At 50.8% G+C, this 17,536-nt stretch overlaps 1 long non-coding RNA gene across 1 annotated transcript; it reads left to right on the top strand.

Moving 5' to 3' along the window:
* The first annotated feature begins 3,988 nt into the window (after positions 1 to 3,988).
* Positions 3,989 to 16,775, top strand: LOC121135806. Its single transcript, XR_005872926.1, has 4 exons — positions 3,989 to 4,422; positions 5,411 to 6,418; positions 7,200 to 7,862; positions 16,370 to 16,775. It is a non-coding gene; the product is annotated as an uncharacterized LOC121135806 (long non-coding RNA).
* Positions 16,776 to 17,536: the final 761 nt, after the last annotated feature.

Below are 17,536 nucleotides of genomic sequence, written 5' to 3'. Positions count from 1 at the left end.
GGAAGCCCCAGACGCCACTGGCTGTGCTTAAATACAGTGTCCACCAGGGGGCGCCCAAGGCCAAGCTAATCAACCCTTTTGAGGCTTGTTGAATGAAATTCGAATTCCTCCATGGAGGAACCTTTGCTCAAAAACTTGTGACATTAGGGTCATGGCTGCAATCTGGGGAACACAGCTGACATGGGCTTTCCTGTCTTTTTTGTTTTGTTTTTTAAAATGAAGTATCACTCCAAGAAACTTTGGTCTTTATGCCAGGGTTTCTTCAGGAGAGAAGGGGGGAGAGAGAGAGAGATAGAGATAGAGAGATAGAGAGATAGAGATAGAGAGAGAGATAGAGAGAGAGAGAGAGAGAGAGAGAGAGAGAGAGAGAGAGAGAGAGAGAGAGAGAGAGAGAGAGAAGGAGGAAGGGAGGGAGGGAGAGCACTTTTATTATTATTTTTTTTGGTTGTTCGAGACAGGGTTTCTCTGTGGCTTGGGGGCTTGGGAACCTGTCCTGGAACTCGCTCTTGTAGACCAGGCTGGTCTCGAACTCACAGAGATCCGCCTGCCTCTGCCTCCTGAGTGCTGGGATTAAAGGCGTGCACCACCAACGCCCGGCAAGAACATTTTTGTTGAGTTATTACTCACATATATAATTCCTCTGTTGAAGGGGTACACTCTGTGTGTGCGTGTGTGCGTGTGTGTCTGTGTGTGCATGTGTGTGCATGTGTGTGCATGTGTGTGCGTGTGTATGCATGTGTGTGTGTGTGTGTGTGTGTGTGTGTGTGTGGGCATGAGGGCATTGTGTGGACATCACAGGGTGTCTGTCCTTGCCTGTCACCTCGTTGGGGTCTGTGCTGTCCCCACTGTGCCAGCTGGCCTGTGCGTGTCCTCTTCCTTCTGTCTCAGTCGAGGGGTGCAGGAATTTCAGGGGCACCCCGCCACACTCAGCTTTGCACGGATTCTGCTTGTTCCTCAAAGAGTTGAACACGGCTATCCTGTGATCCCGACGTTGGACCTCTGGGGATCTTCTCAAGCCTGGGAAGCACTGTGCCTCTGTCTCTGTGGGTTTGTCTATCCGTGCATTTCACAGCCGTGGGCCTCGCGCTGGGGGACTCTGCTTCTCTCTTCCTTCACTCGTATCACACTTTCAAGGCTCATCCCACGCACTGGGTGTCAGGATGCCATCCCTTTTCATGGGTGAGTAATATTCCACCTACAGATGGCCTTTATGTATTCATTCATTCATGGATACTAAGTTGTTTATCACTTTTAGATATTGTCTATAGTGCTGTTATAATATCTGTGCGTGATTTTGCTTGACCGGTTCAACTTTAATGATTTCCAAACATTTATGTCTTTACCTGTTTAGTGTGTGAGTATACACAGCACACACGTGGAAGTCAGAGGACAACGTGCAGGACTCAGTTCTCGGTGTCTATCGGTAGGCCTTGGGGCTTGAACTCTGGTCCCCAGGCTTAGCAGGAGGCCCCTTTAGTTACCGAGCCATGTTGCTGGCCCCTGGCTTGCTAATTTTAAAAGGAAGTGTAAAGTTACCAGAAGAAGAAAATCTCCCTTGGCCAGAGGTAGAAAGAGCTTTATAGCCCGGATCTGGAGTTTCCCTTCGCTCTCTCATCTCAGTAAGAACCGGGGTGAGAGGTGGGAAGGAGAGGAGGGAATCCTTTCTTCAGAGTGTAACTGACTCAGCTTGGACCAGAGGCCGGGAGTCTGCGTTTGCTGCCTTTGAGGCGCAGTAGTTGGAGCCGCTCCCCTCTGTGCACCCTGCAGCACTGAGGGATGGATTGTTGGTTCCCGGGAAAGGGGAGGCCTTGGGTTGCAGCCTCGTTCGTTACTTTCTGGGGCCTGAGACTCCTTACTTAGTCCACCAGACCCTGTGCCTGCCTCCCGTTATTGGAACCCATGGGGCGGAGAATGGCTTTCTGGATGAGATGGGACCCTGTGCGCTGGCTGGGAGCCTATGACCCGACCCGGATGTCCCAGGATGCTGGAGAGCTGGCAGGCGGTCCCGGTCCCGTCCCGTGGCTCAGGATCCCTGACTTGGCTGTTTGGGTTGAAGGTGCTTGGGGCAGGGACAGAGAGTTGTCGAGGGTGACACAAAGGGGCTGCTGGGGGAAGCAGGCGGAGAGGATGCAGGCTCAGGCAGGTGGAAGCCTCCCAAAACACACGCTCTCCAGTCTGGCCCAAACCGAGTCTGCAATGGGCCCGAGGAGGAGTGTTTGCACAGAAAAGCACTCTGGGGGATGAGAGGATGCTTTCTTATCAGGGGATTTTTCTCTTGGGCCTTCCCCTGTGGAGTTCGCTGATAACTTTGGAGGGAGTTTTGCTGGGAAAAGGCAATAAAAGCGATAGAGAGGCCAGAGGGCCCGCTGATGAGGCAAGATGAGAGGACTTGGCCTCTGGGTTGATTTAGGGGGGGGGGTGAGCTGGCAGGTGTTAAGGTTCCCAGATGGGAGGAGGAGTTGAGAAAAGTCTGGGAAGAGGATGGAGCGGGTAACCAAGTGACTCTGTGGAAAGGAAGCTGTAGGCTGACATTCAAGATGACGCCTGGGCACAGAGCCCTCGTAGGAGAGTAATGGCCCCTCTGGGGGGCTCTGGAGATCTCCGGGGCTTGGTAGAGCTAACATTTTATAAGATCAAGGCCTTAGGAACTGCTGTGGGAGGCGATGCCTGGAGGCTCTCCATCTCTGTTCACCCAGGCACACTGCCTCCTTCCGGAGCTTATTTGGAAGCTCTGGTCGGGTTCGCAACCCCGACCTTCGGGACTGAGCGCAGACCCTGGCCTGTTGGTGCAGGCCAGAGGTGAGCTCCACAAGGCCAGCTGGGGGTGACAGTGGGCTGTGGTCTCTGGACCAGCTTGATGAGCAGGCATCTGACCAGTTCTTCTGAGCTGGCCTGCCTCCCTCCTCCCGCTTCTTTAAATTATCAAGTTCTATTCTCGTGTAAGGCGCTGCTGTTGTGTGGAGGTCAGAGGGCAACTTGTGGGAGACCTACCTTATGTGGGTCCTAGGGATGGAATTCAGGTCATCAGGCTTGGTGCCAAATGCCTTTATCCAATGAGCCATCTGGCCGGCCCCTCCCTCTCCCTTTTGGATAATTCTTGCTATGCAGCCCAGGCTGGCTCACAACTATCTCTAACTCCCCGTCCTCCCGCCTCAGTCCACTGAGTACTAGGACCACAGCTGTAAGGTACCGCTTGTATTAGCGGCTTCTCTGTCGCTGTGATAACGCGCCCCAGTACGGAGGGGCGCTGCTTACTGGCTTGTGGTCCCCATGGCTTGCTCAGCCTGCTTTCTTCTAGAACCCAGGACCAGCGGCCCAGGGATGGCCCCACCCACAATGGGCTGTCCGTGTTCCCGCCTCCGTCAGTCGCTAATTGAGAAGATGCCCTACAGGCTTGCTCAGGGTTTGATGTTGTGCAGGCAGTTTCTCAATAGAGGCTCCCTCAGCAGGGCGGTGGTGGCGCACGCCTTTAATCCCAGCACTCAGGAGGCAGAGGCAGGCGGATCACTGTGAGTTCGAGGCCAGGCTGGACCGACAGCCTCCAAAACAGAGAAACCCTGTCTCGTAAAACCAAAAAAAAAAAAAAAAAAACAGGCTCCCTCCTCTCAGATGACTCTAGCTGGTGTCAAGATGACATACAACTCATACAACTGAGCCAGCACGGCCCTGCACCCCACTGGGCCCAGCTCTTTTACTTCTAGAATCCCGGGCTCGTGAGGTCAAGCTGCACGCAGTTATCAGGCAGCTTTGTGTCTCGTATCCTTGGTCTATCTGCTGTTACTAGGAGGCTGACTTTCAGAGCAGTCGTGATGGTCTGGTTGTGTTCAAGCTGGGGCGATGAGGGGTGGCTCACAGAGGAGGAGAAGCTGGGGGAATACTCTCAGACTTGAGATCTTGGGTGGCCAATCCTACAGTCTGGGAAACACGGAAGGGGAGGGGTCCGGAGGGATCAGTGTGACAAGTGCTTGTAGTCTGTCTCTCCCAGGCTGCAAGCACTGATGTGTGTCTGCAGGGGGACAAGGACCCTCTGGGAGGGCCAAGGGAATAGAGCATCGTCAGACGGACCAGCAAGCACGACAGCATTCTGTTTATGGAGACTTGGGCAGAAGTGAGGAGAGCATCCAGACTCCATGGGGATCCTCAGAAGGTTCCAGAACTGGGGACACTTGATTTGGATCTTAAACAAACAAAAACACAAGCCAGTGTTGAAAAGGGAGGAGGAAGAATGTTCTGGAAGAACTCATCAGAGAGACACAAATTGAGCGGAGAGGATGCTAAGTGGGGCCCGTGGTTTGGAGGAATGCCTGATTTGATTGGCAGAGATAAATGGAGACTTGTGCCTGGATTTGAGCCTTTCGGCTGTGGCCACTGCCAGGGGCCAGTCGCCCCATTTCTGGCTTTGGAGAGCCCTGTAAGCTGAAGGTGAGTTCTGTGTCTTTTCTAGTGGTTGGGGAAAGTTCTTTTGAGGCTAATAATTCATGAGTATGATATAAAATCCAAATTCAAATCTGCAACAATTTTTGGCGACAAGATGACTTGACTTAAAGTCATCTGGAAAATGGATGAGGCACAGCTTTGGGCATGTCTGGGAGGGCATTTCCGGGGAGGACTGCCTGAGGGGCAGATCAGCTGTTAGCTAGCTCTGCTATCCAGTGACCTGGGAGCCCGGACCAGACAGCTGAGAAGGGAGCCAGCCCGCCGAGCACTGCTTTACCCATTTCTCTTAACAGAGGCTGTGTGGCCTGACAAAGGGAAACTTCTAAGTAGCTCATCTTGTGTGTGTGTGTGTGTGTGTACTTGTGCATGTCTGATGTGTGCAAGTGTGCAGGTGTCAGAGGTCAACACAGGTGTCTTCCTTGGTCTCTCTCTGCTGCTGTTTGAGGTAAGGTAGGTCTTCCAATGCAGAGCTAGCTAACTGAGCCAGTCTGGCCAGCCAGAGCTTCAGAGATCTTCCTGCGTCTACCTCCCTGGCATTACAGACCTTTCTATGTGGGGGTTAGGGGCCCAAACGAGCTCCTTGTGCTTATACGACAAGCACTTTACTGACTTGGCCAAGCCTCCCAGCCCCCAGTGACATAAAATTTGGGACACTGGGGACCCTCTGGTGAATAAGACAGAAGCTGGGGCTCCGAGGGACCTGCTTTCCTGAAGTCTCCTGTGTGTAAGGGAAGAGACCTTTTGGAGTGTGACCACTCCTTCTAGAATTTCACCTGTCCCTCCTCTCATGACAGTCAGCAGTCAGGAGTGAGCCCGTGACCTCCGAAGGTCCCACACCCCATCTGGAATGCCCTCTCTGGCCTGCTGTTTATGACAGGGCCATCAGGTGTCCGTTCTATGCGTTCCCCGTCTCTGGTAGAACGAGTGTACCCTTCACCTAGAGTCTGAGTCACTGTTTTGTTTTTCTCTTCAGGAACAAGCTGTGCCCACAAGGACAGGTGTCAGGTCTTGTTTGCTGGATGGGGGAAGCCACCACACTGTTCCCAAGGGATGCATGTGGTTCTGGAAGCTGCTTCTAAAGACCTGTAAACAGAGGGGGAGCTGTCCTGCTTGGGAGTCCATGACACCCCTGGGATCCCATGCTGGCCAGGCTGACCTGAAGGCTTTCTGCATGAGTCCTGTGAGATCTCGCTGAGTGCTCTCTGGAACCAGGATACCCGTGTCACGTGCATGGTGCCAGAGGACACTCTGCCATTCTCCGGTGGCCTGACAAGCCAAGAATGACTTTTGAGCAGCTAGAACCATCGCCCCCCCCTGCCCCCAGAGGCAACCTTGATGGTGGCTAAGAAAGAGGATTTGGAGCTCATGTAAGTTTGCTCTACAACTTTGCCACTGGTGACGTCTCTGCACCCCAGCTTCCTGCGCTTTTGTAAGATGTGACAGTGGCCACCCCACCTCGTAAAGTCTTGGAAGAAGCATAAAGGAGCACGATTGTGTGAAAGGCCCTGGCTCCCTGCTCTCCCCGTGTCCAGGGCGTCCTTTTCATGGGCTCCCTAGCGTCTTGGTTGTCTTGTTCTCGGGTACAGGATGGCTCTGCTGTAAAGGCCTGTGTCCGCATGCTACTGAGCTGAGCACCCCGATCCTAGTGGGCTCTGGATGAATACTGGATCAGTGAATGAAACTCCTCCCCTGGCCAGTCAACAGGAGGTTTCCGGAAAAGGGAATCCCAGAGCAGTGCCCTCCCCTGTGATTCCCGGTGGTCTTTCAAAGCTGGACTTTCCACAGTTTCCTTCCTGCTGTGGGTGTGGCTGGGAGTCTGCAGGGTCTTAGAACAAGGACCCTGGGAGAACAGGGCAGTGTGAGGAGCAAGGGCTTCAAAAGCCAGGAGGTGGAGGAGGGCAGCTCCTGGAGGACACCGGCTTCCAAATCAGGACCGAAACCACTTTGCCAGTGGTCTTGAAGTGCGGCTTGGAAAAGGGAGGTCAGTTCTTTTGTTGGAGCCCTGGGAAGGAGTCGAGGGTTGGAATTCTGGGTGGAGAGTTAGGAAAACACTCTACCACTGAAGTGTAGTCCCAGCCACAAGCCTTCTTTCAAAGTAGAGTTCTAGGCATTTCATTGATTGATTGATTCATTCATTGATTCATTCATTCCTTCAACCAACGAACACATACTGAGGTTCTAAGCATCAGACACAGATTTTGCCCTGAAGGATCCCAGTTTGGGGGTAGGGTTGGACTATGGATGCAGACAGATAATTACAAGCAGCAGGCAGGTGGAGGCCGAGTCTGAACCACAGCTAAGGGTGTGAGGAGATCACAGCCATGGCTTCCTGATGGAGGAGAGGTGGGGCTCTGGTTCAGGAGGCTCATAGGAAGGGTAAGGCCTGAATGGATGGAGGGAGCTTGAAAAACTCTTGGGGGCAGTGGGGAAATGGGAAGAGCATTCTGGGAAGAGGAGATGAGAGAGAGAGAGAGAGAGAGAGAGAGAGAGAGAGAGAGAGAGAGAGAGAGAGAGAGTACATGCAGAATTGGGCAGCTGGTGTGTTAATGAGATGCACGGGCTACACGGCCTGAAAGTTGCAGGGGGAGATAGGGAAGCCAGGTAGGGCTGCGATTTAATTCAGTGGCAGAGCATTTGCTTAGCATGTTCAAGGCCATTGATCTGTTTTGAGACGCAAACAGTCTTCACTGGCTCCGCCAGGAATCCACTGGTCCTGAGACCTCCGGGAGTTTGCTGATTTTCTTTTCCTGCTGTTTCTGTAGCCTCCTGGGTTGCTTCTTCTGGTAAATGGAATCCTGTTTTTCACTGCCGGCGGACGTCATAAGCCACGTGCCCAGATGAGCAAACTTTCTGGTTAGGCTTCAGCGCTACAACCCTGAGGACAGCAGGGACCACATCCACTTTTTCTTGCCCCATCTAACACCTCGAGGTGTTCCAGGGCAGTCTGGCCTTGCTCAGGCTTGCAGGACAGCATGCAACGCACTGTACAAACACACACACACACACACACACACACACACAACACACACACACACACAACAAAAAACCACAGGGCCTGGAAGTGATAGGAACCCTGAGAAGGGTGTTCGTCTGCTGTGGAGAAAGGCCGGGAACTTTCTTTGTTGATACTGTCAAATGTATAACGACCACCTTGTGGTCACAATGGCCACCAGGCAGCCCAGAAGATCTCTTTGGCTCTCCGTGCTAGAAGCTGCCCCTCCACCATCTTTGTTAAAGGGCCTTGCTGCTTTGTGTAATACTAAGGCAGGCAACTACCGCCACCTCGGCCTCTTGCAACAGCAGGTGCGTGCTCCATCTAGCTGACACGCCCCATGCAGCTCACACACAGAGGATGCTATACGTTTCTCAAGGCAAACCGCCGAAGATTGGTTCCTCTTCAGGCAGAGCTGGATCCAGTTACCCACGTGAGTAACAGTGATTGCTCCCTGTGCTGGTGGATAAAGGTGGCTGCTGCCAAGCCTAACAACCCGAGTCAGCTCTCTAGAATCCACACGGCAGAAGGAGGAGAAATTGACTCCTGTAAGTTGTTCCCCAACCTCCACGTGCACACCACAGCATGTGCACACCTGTGCATTCCCAAGTGTTCTCATGCACACACACACACACACACACTCAGAGGCATGGCGCTTGCCTAGTACATGTGAGGCCCTGAGTTCTAGTCCCGGCACTCCCGGAAGCTTGCTGATAAGGGATCCAGATAGTGCCGCTTCATGGGCTGTTTGGGCAATGGCCCTGAGGCTGTCTCCAATGAACAGGGTGACTTTTGACAAGACTTGAGGTGCGAGCTGCTCTCAGCGCAAGGGCGAGGCATCTGTGTGGAAGGAAAGGGCTGGAGGATTGTTCTCTAAGGTGAAGTGGGGGTGTGGCAGTGGGGGTGCTAGCCGGTGGAAGGAGGGCTGTCCAGTGAGTCTGCCTGAATCAGACAGAGCAGAGACTCCAGAGAGGCTGACTGTCGTGATGTGTGTGTGTGGGGGTAGCTGCTCAATTAAGATGGGTTTCCTTTAGGGGTGATGATAATCTTTTGGGACTAGATGGGGTGATGGCTTGCAGGACGCTGCAGATCATGTCAGATGCAACTGAACTGTTCACCCTGTGCGCTTTCTGTTTTTCTTTGACTTTGGTGTTCCTCAGCGTCAAACCCAGGGCCTCATGACTAGAGTCAGCACCAAACGACCTACTTTAAAATGGTGGATTTTATACCAAATCTCATCTCAATACACAAGAGATCATTTTTCCTTCCTCATCCCAGGCATCTTGGGACCATTTGTGGTTTTTCTTTTTCTTTCCCTTATTGCTGCTTGGGACTCACACTGGGTTTTAGCCAGCAGGGGCCATACACAGTAACGCTGGGTGTGGCCCTGGCAAGGCCGATGCCCACTGCAGGGACACGGAAATGCCTGGGTGTTTTTTTTTTTTTTTTTTTTTTGTTCACAGGCAGAGACCTGTACTTTCATGAGACCTGGTGAGCGAACCCCAGCGTGGTGCCAAGGACATCTTGTTCAGAGTTGAGGTGGCACTCGGGGCTTCCCTGGGGCCACTTGCAAGCAGTGGCACCTGTTTTCTTTCTGGCTTTGGGGCCGGGAGGGGCTGTCTCTACTCACGGTTCTCACTGCTCCAGCTGGCTGAGGACACTGGAAGTTCTGGTTTCTGTCCTCACTTGGCACTAGGGGCGCTTGCTGAGGCCACCATGAGAAGGTCTGGCCGCACTGGAGTTTTGAGGGGAACAGGAGGTTTATCTCATTCTCTGAAGCTGTCCATGTTCTGCACACTGGAGTCTGGGCAGAGCCCAGAGCCGTCTGTGGCTCCCTGAAGGAGCACACTGGCACCTCCAGGAATGGGTGTTTCTCTTTCTTAGATGAACACCCCCGCCCCCCGCCCCCCGCCCCCCGCCCCCCGCAGCCACCAGTGGCAGGACTTCTGGGATCATGCTGCCTCATCTGGTGAGAACATGGAGATCATTCCCTTTGCCTGAGCTGTGCACTCGGTTCCTGCTTCAACCTGGAGGAGGGGCGGTCTGTGGCTTCACATCTAGCCTTGGTAGAGGTTTATGGGATTCCTGGGCCACCGGCACTAAGTCGCCTGGGCCAACTCCACCATGCAAAGTCATGGGCAGGCTGGCTCAGAATCTCCCTGTGGTTTTACAGGCTCTCTGAGGATTTGTCTCCACACTAAGTGAGAGAAAGACTAGGGTCTGGGACCACACCCAGCTCCTGAATGCGGGGACCCCTCTGACTTCCAGCCCCACCTGGTGGTTACAGGGTAGAAATTCTCTCAGGGGTTGATTCTGAAAGAGACAGTACAGGGATCCTGGGAGGCCTGACTTCAAATCCTGACCCTACCACTTCACCGAGGGACTCTGGACGGGCCACTTCCCTTCACGGACCCCTAGAATACTTAGATGTAAAATGGTCCTGAGATTCCTAACTGTAGTTGTCCCCCCCCCAGTCCAAGGTCTCTCGGGAGCTCAGACTATGACAGGGGAACGAGCTGGGCATGCCTCAGGCTCTTCTCTAGCACATGAAGTATCAGTAGGCTGGGTCTAGCCTTGGGTAAATCCATCTTATAAAGCAACAGCCTTGGCCTAAGCTACAACATTTTGAGTATAAACTGAGTATAAATTAAAAAAAAATGACTCCACATTTTAATAGCAGTAAACCCAGCTTCTAGCACCAGGAGGCATGAATTGGTAGTTATTTATGCCAATGGATAGGGATATCTGAGAGTGCATCCAGACATACCAGAAACCCCCAAGACACGGGAGCTTTTCACTCAAGCTAGATGGAGGCCCTCACCTGAAACTCTAAGAGGAGCACACCCAGACAAACGTGCAGGCATGTTGACTAGTCCCTGGCCTCTCGTCTTGGGCCTTGTCCATGAAAGTTACCACAGCAAAGGGCTCTTGCCTGTGCCCCTCCCTAGCTCAAACACAGTTCCTCCTGCTTGTAGTACTCAGTCACTTCAAAGGGACCCTGTGACAGCTCCAAGCCTTCAGGTCCCCTGCAGACCTTGGCTTTGCCCTCAATGTCTCTGACCCGTGCTGCCCCTGTTAACCCTTTTTTAGACTTTCCGTATGTGTTGTTTTGTGATATGCGGTCTGAGAGTTAGCAACTTAAGGCTGGAACCAAGCAGCCCGGGATTGGCAGCCAGCTACCAAGGGAAGCTGGGATTACCTGGCAAACTGCAGATGACAGACCTGACTTGGCTTGTGAATTTCTTACTAATTAATCCATGTTGACTTTGAGGACTGGCACAAATGTCTGTGACCTGTTTCTGAAACAGGGCCTTTGCAGATGTAACTGGAGATCTCCAGATGCAACCATCTTGGATTTGGGTGGGCCCTATGTCCCTTCACTGGTGTCTTCATATGAAGACGACTGGACCCGGCAGGATGAAGAGAGGAGACGAGGCCAGCTAAGCCCGAGGCAGGGAGAACAGGGTCATGGACTGAGGAAACTGGGCTACTAGAGGCTGGAGAGGCCAGAGTGGCTTCTCCCCAGAGTGTCTCAGGGAAACAGACCTGCTGTACCTTGACTTTGGCCTTCTGGCTTGCACTAGAAGAAATACATTTCTGTTTTTTTCAGACACCAGTTTCTGGTGATTTGTGCTGGTGGCAGCATCCCAGAGAGGGAGCTACCCTCCCTATGGGCAGCTGTCACTCAAACATTTGCCCTAGAGCACACAGCAGATGCTCACTAAATTCCTGTGCTGCTGTCCCTCAGCATACCATGGGCAACATCAAGGCAGCCACGAGACCTTTCATGGGACAGCCTGTGACCCTGCGGGGGACTTGGGTATCACAAGGAACACCCTGGGACTCCAGGGGCGGTTGTTTCTGCTGACATGGTGTTTTGCTTAGCATTCCTGGCTGGAGCATTGGAAGGATAGAGCCAGAGGGAGGGGATGGAGATTGCAGCTGGGGAGGGCAGCAGCAGGGCTGGGGCCGAGGCCTTCGAGAGGAATGCTTACCACCCTGAGTCATGGCGTGCAGGCCAATGGCCGTTTGCTGACACATCACACCCCAAGGGAGGACAGCAGTGACCTCATGCTGGTTGTCAAACACTCAGCATCCCCTCCCAGCACTGCCCAGTGCTTGAGTACTGCCCAGAGGGAGCTGTCCCCACCCCACCCCTGCACAGCTTTCTGAGTTCACCCCTCCCCTGCACACATAGGCCAACAAGCAGGACAAGCAGACCTCCGCGCCAAGACTTAAGATGCTTTTGGGGCGAGGTGAATGGTTTCCACTTCCCCAAGGGCAGTGGGATCATAAACCCTGGAATATGAGCTGGCGCAGCTGCCGAGAGCAAGCCCTCTGCAGGAAGCTCTGGAGGACTCATCTCTCCTGCCTATACAAATGATGGCTTACAGATGGGGAAACTGAGGCACGGAGGCTCTAAGGGCTTCACATACACACGCGCGCACGCACACACACACACACACACACACACACACACGCACGCACGCATGCACGCACGCACGCACGCACGCACAGAAAGGGTATCCTGGAATAGGAGCCTGGTCTGGGACCAAATCTTCTGTAAGCCCTGGGTCAGGCAGGGCAGAGTTAGCCTCCAGGTTTCAATCTTTAAAAACCTTCTGTTTTCTTTCTTTTCTTTTTCTTTTTTAAAAATTTTTCAAGACAGGGTTTCTCTCTGTAGCCCTGGCTGTCTTAGAACTCGCTCTGTAGACCAGGCTGGCCTTGAACTCAAAGACCAGTCTGCCTCTGCCTCCTGAGTGCAGTGTTTAAAGGCGTGCACCACCATCATCTAGCTTTCTTTCTTTTTCAAAATTAAAGATTAATTTTAAAGTGTGTGTGTGTGTGTGTGTATACACATGCGTGCCAGTGCCCATAGAGGCCAGAAGAGAGCGTTTGGATCCCTCGGAACTGGAGTTACAGGTGGCTGTGAGTCTCCTGACCTCCTGGGTCCCGGCACCCAAACTCTGGTCCTCTGCAAGAGCAGCCAGTGCTCCTAACTCTGAGCCATCTCTTGGCCTTTGCTCTGGGGAGAGAGGTGTCAGCATGTAGTAGTGGGGCCTGAACCCAGAACCTCACAGGTGCCAGGCAAGGCCTATGCCTCTGAGTCACATCCCCAGGTCCAGCAATTTCCCCAGGTCATAGATGGATTTGGGGTCTTTCTCAATGACCTTGAGCTAGGATTTTGGTGGAGTCCATGATGACAGGACATGTAGCATCCAACATGGAATCCTGAACATCCAGGCATCTTGAAACCCTAACCGGCCCCCCATCCACCCAGGAGAGGGTTACAGACGTCACTACAGCTGAGCCAAGTTGGTCCTCAGACCTTGACAGGGGATCTGGAACTTGGGCAAGACTAGCTGGCAATCCCTAAGCTCCTGCTTATTTATTTTGCCATCATAACTTGAAGCCAATATTTGAGCATCACCTAGGCAACAGCCCAGATCTCCCAGCCATTGGCCCCCATCCAGCCCTACACGCTTGGGATGAGGGCAAGGGGTGGAGCAAAGAAAATGAGTCACCCCCACCACCGTCACACACCACCTGGGAAAACAGTGACCCAAAAAACAAACCTTGGTTGCTTGTACAGAGAAAACTGTTTTTTTCCGCGTGGTCCTATGGCAGAGCGCTCTGAACACCAGTGGGACAGTCACTCAGGATCGGTCAACTGTTTTTAATTGTCGTTGTGCTGGTTAGCATTGCTGGCTTTCTGAAAAAAAAATAGTCTATCAAAGTAATATGTGGGTGAAAACTGTACAGACTGTTAAGTGTGCAACTCTAGAGAGCTGTGTGAATTTCCCCAGCAGAACCTATGCTTAATGCACCTGTAATGCTCGGGCTGTGACCAGCCCTTGGGAGATGCTGGACCCCCAGGGCCAGAGACGTTATCCTAACTTCTCACCAAAGCCTTGTGTTTCTGTTCTTTATATAAATGGAATTATGCATTCTCTGTTCTAAGTGAGTTGAAGCCAGCCATGTTAACCAGTTTGGGCCACACTTCTCACTCCCTCCTGTTCAGGGACCAGAGGACCAACAGGGATGGAGTCACAGTGTGTGTGTGTGTGTGTGTGTGTGTGTGTGTGTGTGTGTGTGTGTGATCTGACGTCAACTAACAAACGGAATAGGGCAGATGTGGCTTTGGGAATGTCATTAAAGCACTTGCTGAACAACCAAGGGGGACCAAAGTTTCAATCCTCAGAGCCAGTCTAAGTGCTGGGTAGGTACAATGGCTGGCCTGAAATTCCAGCATTTTGAAGGTGGAGATGGGGGATCCATTGAGCAAGAAGGATAGAGGAAGACTCCCAATGTCAGCTTCGTGTCTCCACACACGTTTGTACTTACGTGCATTCAGACGTCCACACACACACACACGTGTACATGTGTGTGCGTGTGTGTGTGTGCGCGCGCGTGTGTGTGTGTGTGTTGACGCCTTGTTGGTGGGCAGCAGGGACTGCAGCAGCAGCAGCAGCATGACATGTCCCTTACCTGCGGTGGGTCCTGGTTCCTGGCTGTCTAGGGAGCATCTCTGCAGCCCTTAGGGCAACTATGGCTCTTTTTGTTCCAGAGCTGGGGAGGGGATGGCTACTCATGGTGCCAGCGAGTCTCCAGCTGTCTAAACCAAAAGACTAGCTTTTCAGATCTCTGATCCATTACAGACTGCAGCCACTGTGAAATACAGCAATGGCCTGCTTAAGAAAATGAGACAGGAGATACAAAGGTCGTACAAAACACAGGTCCTACAGATGAGGATGGCTATGGGAAACCATAACCAACCAACCAAAATACAGCTATAGAGCCCAGTGCCAATGAATGCGTCTATAAAACCATGTGCAAACCTCAGGCTCAGGGGACCCTGGGGAAGAAGGCTGGAAGGATGGTAGGAGCCATAGGACAAGGGACTCTGCTGAGAGACTGTGCCTCCTTGAACACCAGAGGCCACACCCACAGTCTCACCAATATGACTGCCCAAACATGAGTTGGACAAGAAGGGTGCCAACAAATATGCCAAACTGGATGGCGGGGATCCCACAAGGCCTCAACCCTACACAAAGAATTAAAACCATCTGAGGAAAGCTGGGAGCAGGGGAGGTAGACTTTCCAGTGTCGATGGGATATCCAGTGCCCAGTGGCCAGCCCTGGAAACATTCATACAAGTAACAGTGTATGGACTCAACAGGCTATAATCGGGACTATATATGTGTGTGAGCGCATGTGTGCGTGCAGCAACAATTTATTGAACAAGAGGCCATGAATTTGAAGGAGAGAAGGGAGGGGTACATAGGAGTTTGGAGGGAGGAATGGGAAAGGGAGAAATATAATTAAATTATAGTCTCAAAAAACCCCCCACCAAACCACACACACACAAAGACCCCCACAAAAACAAAACAAAACAATGTAAAACAACTCAAAATACAGATTCAATACAAATACAAAATACAGGCATGTGTGTGTGCGTGTATGTGTGTGTGTGTGTGTGGTGTGTGTGGTGTGTGTGTGTGTGCGCGCGCCTGTGTGTGCGCGTGTGTGCGCACGCGCGTGTGACACCTTACAAGAATGGAGCATGCCACCGTCACACCTTATCCACTTACCCACTTAGTGTCTCAGCAGACAAGAGAGATTTCTGTTTCTCCCTGCTTATATACTCTCTCTGCCCAGCTAGCTCATTTCCTGTCTGTCTGTACAGACCTCTAGACCTCTATGGTCAGCTAGTGGCAAGCTCCATTCTCTTACCTTCAGATTGGCTTTAATTGTACAAGCAAGATATCACCACATACTGGCAAGAATCTCCACGTAAAACCTGATAAAAGCTTTAAAAAGTGTTCTGAACACACAAACGGAGCTTCATTGGGTCACCTAGCCTTGCGGTGTCGTGCAGGCCATGGTGCAGAGACGCTGTGGCATTTGGGCTTGAACACAGCATGGTGGATTCCCAACCGCGGTACGCAGAGGCCGAGTCTCCAAGCCACAGAGCATGCTGCATGGCAGATTTAGCTTTTACTCATACAGACAGAAAAGGTTTATGGGCAGTGTGCTACAAGCTGATTGATGGCAGCATAAACAAGAGTTGAGTTGGCCAGGCATTGGTGGTGCGCGTCTTTGATCCCAGCACTCGGGAGGCAGAGGCAGGCGGATCTCTATGAGTTCGAGGCCAGCCTGGTCTACAGAGCAAGTTCCAGGCCAGACTCTAAAGCCACAGAGAAACCCTGTCTCGAAAAAAAAAAAAAAGAAAGAAAGAAAAAAGAAAAAGGAAAAAAAAGAGTTGAGTTGATGAGCACAGCTCCCAGAGCTGGCGGTAAACAGGTAAACATGCTCTACGTCACCCCTCCCCCCCACACGCCATGTTGGAAAGCCAGCAGCCAAAAACCTCTGCTTTAATCTTAGCCATCCTGTTTAGCAGATTAAAGACTCAGAAAAAGATGGGGAAATACAGTAAAGACAGATTTAGATAGAGAAAGACCTCTAAAGGGTTTACAGTGTGTTTAAAAATATATGTAGGCTTGGGAGAGAAAAGAAAAAGGATAAAGTCCTTAAAAAAGGAATAGAGTAGCTGGGTGTGGTGGCACACACCTTTAATCCCAGCACTCCTGAGGCAGAGACAGGCGGATCTCTGTGATTTCAAGGCCAGCCTGGTCTACAGAGTGACTTCAAGGACAGCCCAAAACACAACAGAGAACCCTGTCTCTAAAAACCAAAAAATAAAAGTAAAAGAAATAGAGTAACAAAAAAGCCATGTAAGGGTGGAATATAAACAGAGTCTGGATGCTGCATGTTATTGTGTTAACTTTGAATTGTTTGATTGCTGAGGAAGGAGCAGCGGCTGCTAAAAGACATTTGATTATAAATGCTACTGGATTAATTCAACCTATATATTTTGAAAATGTCTTGACTTCAAAATTTAAGTCTAAGGACATGTTACTTTTGCTTTTGTTTCCACAGAAGATGAAAAGCTGTGGATTCCTTCCAGACTAATATGGTTTGATCAAGCAAGACCCCCTGAAGCAGTGGCCAGGTGGTCCAACATCCAAAGCAACTGGAACGATGCAGCCTTGCAGACCGCTACAGCCAGGAGTTGGACACGATTCTGGGTTTCTCAGGATCCCTTTGGGATTGACAGCACCCACAAACAGCAGGAAGCAGTTTGGAAAGAGCTACGCCCACATTCCCAAATACATTCCCAAATATTGTTTATAAATGTTTGTTTTCACTTAAACAGGGCTGGTTATAAATGGTTATGGTCACAGTCAATCTCTTTCTAAAGAAAAAAAGGGAATGTGATATAGAAACGAATACCTTGCTTTGGTATGGATTTTGGTTTATTGATACAAATTTAAGGTCAGTTTTGTTATATGAATATTTCTACTTTTGTTTAGGTATTGTACTTATACAGCTTTTAAAAAATGTAATGTATAATTAAATGCAGACTATAGATAGTCACCTGTAATAGTCAAAACTTATAGTTATGTTAGATTTTCTAGATATACAGATATATATTTCAAATGGATAGGTATTCTTCAAAACCTTTCAAAGACCTACAGAAAATGGCATTTAAAATGGTTTATTAGGGTCTTTCATGACAATTAGACACAACTCCTCCTGGCAATACCAATTATGTCAGAGAGGAAGACAGGCATTGAAGAAACTCGTTATGAAGTTTGCTTCTAACATGGCAAGATTAGCCATTTGGGCAAGAAACTGCTCTTGCCTTTACTGTTTGACTGCTGCTGTAAAAATCGGACATGCAGGACCCACAAGAAAGTGATTGCTGAACTTGCCAAAACAAGATGGGACAGTACTTCAGGATTTCTGCTTCCTGGAAGAGTCTTCCAGACATTCTGCAGGATACAGAAAAATGACTGAGAAACTGCCAATACAGGCAGACAGTTTAAAATTTCTTGCTTTGCTAAGAAGTCTGCCAGACACTCTAGGCTGAAGATGGATGTCCCAACATTACAGAGGAACTTTGGGTGACTGTCCAGGCAGTGAGATGTCTCTGTCAATTCTAGAGTTTATATATTATCCTTCTGTGGTCATTGATGGAGTTGAAGACAGATAGTTATAGTTATGGTTTCCTTAGTTATGATAAAACATAAGGCACATATAAAA

Source organism: Mesocricetus auratus, unplaced genomic scaffold (genome assembly GCF_017639785.1).
Source record: "Mesocricetus auratus isolate SY011 unplaced genomic scaffold, BCM_Maur_2.0 Super-Scaffold_100042, whole genome shotgun sequence".
In the NCBI taxonomy this organism is placed as follows: domain Eukaryota; kingdom Metazoa; phylum Chordata; class Mammalia; order Rodentia; family Cricetidae; genus Mesocricetus; species Mesocricetus auratus.
This window is presented reverse-complemented; position numbering and strand designations above follow the sequence as displayed.